Here is a 6,000-nt window from a genome sequence, read left to right on the forward strand (position 1 = left end):
TATTATACATTGATGGAAAGCTCAGGATGTCTACGTTCCAACGCAATTAAGAGCGTGCCAATTGGGCTTCTGTAGCTCTAGAAAATCCACTTCGAGTGCAGGGAGTCAGAATCCAACAACATCTGCAGTCATTTTCAGCCTCTGAATCAGATTTTTGCTCAGGTCCCTCAATTTCAGCCAGAAAATACCTGAAATCATAGAAAAACACACAAACTCATGGTAAAGTCTAGAAAAGTGAATTTTAAATAAAAACTAATAAAAATATAATAAAAACTAACTAAAACATACTAAAAACATACTAAAAACAATGCCAAAAAGCGTATAAATTATCCGCTCATCACAACACCAAACTTAAATTGTTGCTTGTCCCCAAGAAACTGAAAATCAAATAAGATAAAAAGAAGAGAATATGCAATGAATTCCAAAAATATCTATGAAGATCAGTATTAATTAGATGAGCGGGGCTTTTAGCTTTTTGCCTCTGAACAGTTTTGGCATCTCACTCTATCCTTTGAAATTCAGAATGATTGGCTTCTATAGGAACTCAGAATCCAGATAGTGTTATTGATTCCCCTAGGTAAGTATGATGATTCTTGAACACAGCTATTTTATGAGTCTTGGCCGTGGCCCAAAGCACTCTGTCTTCTAGTATTACCACCGGATACATACATATCACAGACACATAACTGGGTGAACCTTTTCAGATTGTGACTCAGCTTTGCTAGAGTCCCCAATTAGAGGTGTCCAGGGTTCTTAAGCACACTCTTTTTGCCTTGGATCATGACTTTATTTTTTTTCTTTTTCTTTTTCCTCTCTTTCTCTCTTTTTTTTTGTATTCACTACTTTTTCTTGCTTCAAGAATCATTCTTATGGTTTTTCAGATCCTCAGTAACATGTCTCCTTTTTCATCATTCTTCCAAGAGCCAACATTCATGAACAACAAATTCAAAAGACATATGCACTGTTCAAGCAAACATTCAGAAACCAAAAGTATTGCCACCACATCAAAATAATTAATCTGTTATAAAATTCAAAATTCATGCAATTCTTCTCTTTTTCAATTAAGAACATTTCTCATTTAAGAAAGGTGATGGATTCATAGGACATTCATAACTTTAAGGCATAGACACTAAGACACTAATGATCATAAGACACAAACATAGATAAACATAAGCATAAAAATTCGAAAAATAGAGAAATAAAGGACAAGGAGATTAAAGAATGGGTCCACCTTAGTGATGGCGGCTTGTTCTTCCTCTTGAAGATCTTATGGAGTGCTTGAGCTCCTCAATGTCTCTTCCTTGCCTTTGTTGCTCCTCTCTCATGATTCTTTGATCTTCTCTAATTTCATGGAGGAGAATGGAATGTTCTTGGTGCTCCACCCTTAGTTGTCCCATGTTGGAACTCAATTCTCCTAGGAAGGTGTTGATTTACTCCCAATAGTTTTGTGGAGGAAAGTGCATCCCTTGAGGCATCTCAGGGATTTCATGATGAGGAATCTTCTCATGTCCATGAGTGGGATCTCTTGTTTGCTCCATCCTCTTCTTAGTGATGGGCTTGTCTTCATCAATGAGGATGTCTCCCTTTATGTTAATTCCAACTGAATAACAGAGGTGACAAATGAGATGAGGGAAGGCTAACCTTGCTAAGGTAGATGACTTGTCTGCCACCTTATAGAGTTCTTGGGATATAACCTCATGAACTTCTACTTCCTCTCCAATCATGATGCTATGAATCATGATAGCCCGATCTATAGTAACTTCGGACCGGTTGCTAGTGGGAATGATTGATCGTTGGATAAACTCCAACCATCCCCTAGCCACAGGCTTGAGGTCATGCCTTCTCAGTTGAACCGGCTTCCCTCTTGAATCTCTCTTCCATTGAGCGCCCTCTTCACAAATGTCTATGAGGACTTGGTCCAACCTTTGATCAAAGTTAACCCTTCTAGTGTAAGGATGTTCATCTTCTTGCATCATGGGCAAGTTGAATGCCAACCTTACATTTTCCGGTCTAAAATCTAAGCATTTCCCCCGAACCATTGTAAGCCAATTCTTTGGGTCCGGGTTCATACTTTGATCATGGTTCTTGGTGATCCATGCATTGGCATAGAACTCTTGAACCATTAAGATTCCGACTTGTTGAATGGGGTTGGTAAGAACTTCCCAACCTTTTCTTCGGATCTCATGTCGGATCTCCGGATATTCACTCTTTTTGAGTTTGAAAGGGACCTTGGGGATCACCTTCTTCTTGGCCACAACTTCATAGAAGTGGTCTTGATGCACCTTTGAGATGAATCTCTCCATCTCCCGTGACTCGGAGGTGGAAGCTTTTGCCTTCCCTTTCCTCTTTCTAGAGGTTTTTCCGGCCTTAGATGCCATAAATGGTTATGGAAAAACAAAAACCAATGCTTTTACCACACCAAACTTAGAAGGTTTGCTCGTCCTCTAGCAAAAAAAGAAAGAAGAGAGTAGAAGAAGAAGAAATAGAGGAGATGGAGGTGGCTTTGTGGTTCGGCCAAGAGGGAGAAGTAGTGTTTAGGTTGTGTGAAAATGAAGGAGTGAAGATGGGTTTATTTAGGAGTGGAGAGGGGGTGTATGGTTCGGCCATAATGGGTGGGTTTGGGAGGAAAAGTGGTTTGAATTTGAATGGTGAGGTAGGTGGGGTTTTATGAAGGATGGATGTGAGTGGTGAAGAGAATAGTGGGATTTGATAGGTGAGGGGTTTTTGGGGAAGAGGTGTTGAGGTGATTGGTGAATGGGTGAAGAAGAGATAGAGTGGTGGGATAGGTAGGGATCCTGTGGGGTCCACAGATCCTGAGGTGTCAAGGAAAATTCATCCCTGCACCAAGTGGCGAGCAAAAATGCTCCTTCTGCCAATTCTGGCGTTAAATGCCGGGCTGGGGCCCGTTTCTGGCGTTTAACGCCAGCTTCTTGCCCCTTCCTAGCGTTTAACGCCAGTCTGGTGCCCCTTTTTGGCGTTAAACACCCAAAATGGTGCCAGACTGGGCGTTAAACGGCCATTTGCTGTCTTCACTGGCGTTTAAACGCCAACAAATTTTCCTCCAGGGTGTGCTGTTTTTCTTTCTATTTTTCATTATGTTTTTTCTTTTTCAATTGATTTTGTGACTTCCCATAATCATCAACCTATAGAAAACATAAAATAACAAAAGGAAAATAGATAAATATAACATTGGGTTGCCTCCCAACAAGCACTTCTTTAATGTCATTAGCTTGACAGTGGGCCCTCATGGAGCCTCACAGATACTCAGAGCAATGTTGGAACCTCCCAACACCAAACTTAGAGTTTGAATGTGGGGGTTCAACACCAAACTTAGAATTTGGTTGTGGCCTCCCAACACCAAACTTAGAGTTTGATTGTGGGGGCTCTATTTGACTCTGTTTTGAGAGAAGCTCTTCATGCTTCCTCTCCATGGTTATAGAGGGATATCCTTGAGCCTTAAACACAAGGGATTCTTCATTCACTTGAATGATCAATTCTCCGCTGTCAACATCAATCACAGCCTTTGCTATGGCTAGGAAGGGTCTGCCAAGGATGATGGATTCATCGATGCACTTTCCAGTCTCTAGGACTATGAAATCAGCAGGGATGTAATGGTCTTCAATCTTTACCAGAACATCCTTTACAAGTCCATAAGCTTGTTTTCTTGAATTGTCTGCCATCTCTAGTGAGATTCTTGCAGCTTGTACCTCAAAGATCCCTAGCTTCTCCATTACAGAGAGAGGCATGAGGTTTATGCTTGACCCTAGGTCACACAGAGCCTTCTTGAAGGTCATGGTGCCTACTGTACAAGTTATTGAGAACTTCCCAGGGTCCTGTCTCTTTTGAGGTAATCTCTGCCTAGTCAAGTCATCTAGTTCTTTGGTGAGTAAAGGGGGTTCATTCTCCCAAGTCTCATTACCAAATAACTTGTCATTTAGCTTCATGATTGCTCCAAGGTACTTAGGAACTTGCTCTTCAGTGACATCTTTGTCCTCTTCAGAGGAAGAATACTCATCAGAGCTCATGAATGGCAGAAGTAAATCCAATGGAATCTCTATGGTCTCAGTGTGAGCCTCAGATTCCCATGGTTCCTCATTAGGGAACTCATTGGAGGCCAGTGGACGTCCATTGAGGCCTTCCTCAGTGGCGCTCACTGCCTCTTTCTCCTCTCCAAGTTCGGCCATGTTGATGGCCTTGCACTCTCCTTTTGGATTCTCTTCTGTATTGCTTGGAAGAGTACTAGGAGGGGGTTCAGTAACTTTCTTACTCAGCTGACCCACTTGTGCCTCCAAGTTTCTAATGGAGGACCTTGTTTCAGTCATGAAACTTTGAGTGGTTTTGATTAGATCAGAGACCATGGTTGCTAAGTCAGAGTGGCTCTGCTTAGAATTCTCTGTCTGTTGCTGAGAAGATGATGGAAAAGGCTTGCCATTGCTAAACCTGTTTCTTCCACCATTACTGTTGTTGAAACCTTGCTGAGGTCTCTGTTGATCCTTCCATGAGATATTTGGATGATTTCTCCATGAAGGATTATAGGTGTTTCCATAGGGTTCTCCCATGTAATTCACCTCTTCCATTGAAGGGTTCTCAGGATCATAAGCTTCTTCTTCAGATGAAGCATCCTTAGTACTGCCTGGTGCAGCTTGCATTCCAGACAGACTTTGAAAAATCATATTGACTTGCTGAGTCAATATTTTGTTCTAAGCCAGTATGGCATTCAGAGTATCAATCTCAAGAACTCCTTTCTTCTGATTCGTCCCATTGTTCACAGGATTCCTTTCAGAAGTGTACATGAATTGGTTATTTGCAACCATTTCAATGAGTTCTTGAGCATCTGCAGGCGTCTTCTTCAGATGAAGAGATCCTCCAGCAGAGCTGTCCAATGACATCTTGGACAGTTCAGACAGACCATCATAGAAGATACCTATGTTGCTCCACTAAGAAAGCATGTCAGAAGGACACTTTCTGATCAATTGTTTGTATCTTTCCCAAGCTTCATAGAGGGATTCACCTTCCTTCTGTCTGAAGGTTTTGACTTCCACTCTAAGCTTACTCAATTTTTGATGTGGAAAGAACTTTGCCAAGAAGGCATTGACTAGCTTTTCCCAAGAGTTCAGGCTTTCTTTAGGTTGTGAGTCCAACCATATCCTAGCTCTGTCTCTTATAGCAAAAGGGAATAGCATAAGTCTGTAGACCTCAGGGTCAACCCCATTTGTCTTGACAGTGTCACAGATTTACAAGAATTCAGCTAAAAATTGATGAGGATCTTCCAATGGAAGTCCATGGAACTTGCAATTCTGTTGCATTAGAGAAACTAATTGAGGCTTAAGCTCAAAGTTGTTTGCTCCAATGGCAGGGATAGAGATGCTTCTCCCATAGAAGTCAGGAGTAGGTTCAGTAAAGTCACCTAGCACCTTCCTTGCATTGTTGGCATTGTTGTTGTGTTCGGCTGCCATGGGCTCTTCTTCTTTGAAGATTTCTGTTAGGTCCTCTACAGAGAGTCGTGCTTTAGCTTCTCTTAGCTTTTGCTTCAAGGTCCTTTCAGGTTCAGGGTCAGCCTCAACAAGAATGCTTTTGTCTTTGCTCCTGCTCATATGAAAGAGAAGAGAACAAGAAAATATGGAGTCCTCTATGTCACAGTATAGAGATTCCTTGAGGTGTCAGAGGAAAAAAAGTATAGAAGGAGGAGGTAGAAGAATTCGAACTTATCAAGAGAGATAGAGTTCGAATTGTGCATGTTAGTCCATAAATAGAAGGATGTGAGAAGAGGGGAAGAAATTTTCGAAAATTAAAGTGAATTAATAAAAAGAAATTTTGAAAAATGGTAATTGATTTTCGAAAACTAAGATTTAGAAAGAAATAAAGTGATTTTGAAAAAGATTTTGAAATTGGAAATCAAAGATATATGATTGAAAACTATTTTGAAAAAGATGTGATTAAAAAGATATGATTGAAAAGTTATGGTTTTAAAGAGATATGATTGAAAAGATATGATTGAAA

General features: G+C 40.7%; 1 non-coding gene across 1 annotated transcript; it reads left to right on the top strand.

The window, feature by feature from the left end:
• The first annotated feature begins 4,943 nt into the window (after positions 1-4,943).
• Positions 4,944-5,051, top strand: LOC112804986 (small nucleolar RNA R71). The gene has a single exon (XR_003203601.1). It is a non-coding gene; the product is annotated as a small nucleolar RNA R71 (small nucleolar RNA).
• Positions 5,052-6,000: the final 949 nt, after the last annotated feature.

The sequence above is a fragment of the Arachis hypogaea genome, chromosome 5 (assembly GCF_003086295.3).
Source record: "Arachis hypogaea cultivar Tifrunner chromosome 5, arahy.Tifrunner.gnm2.J5K5, whole genome shotgun sequence".
Taxonomy (NCBI): Eukaryota; Viridiplantae; Streptophyta; class Magnoliopsida; order Fabales; family Fabaceae; genus Arachis; species Arachis hypogaea.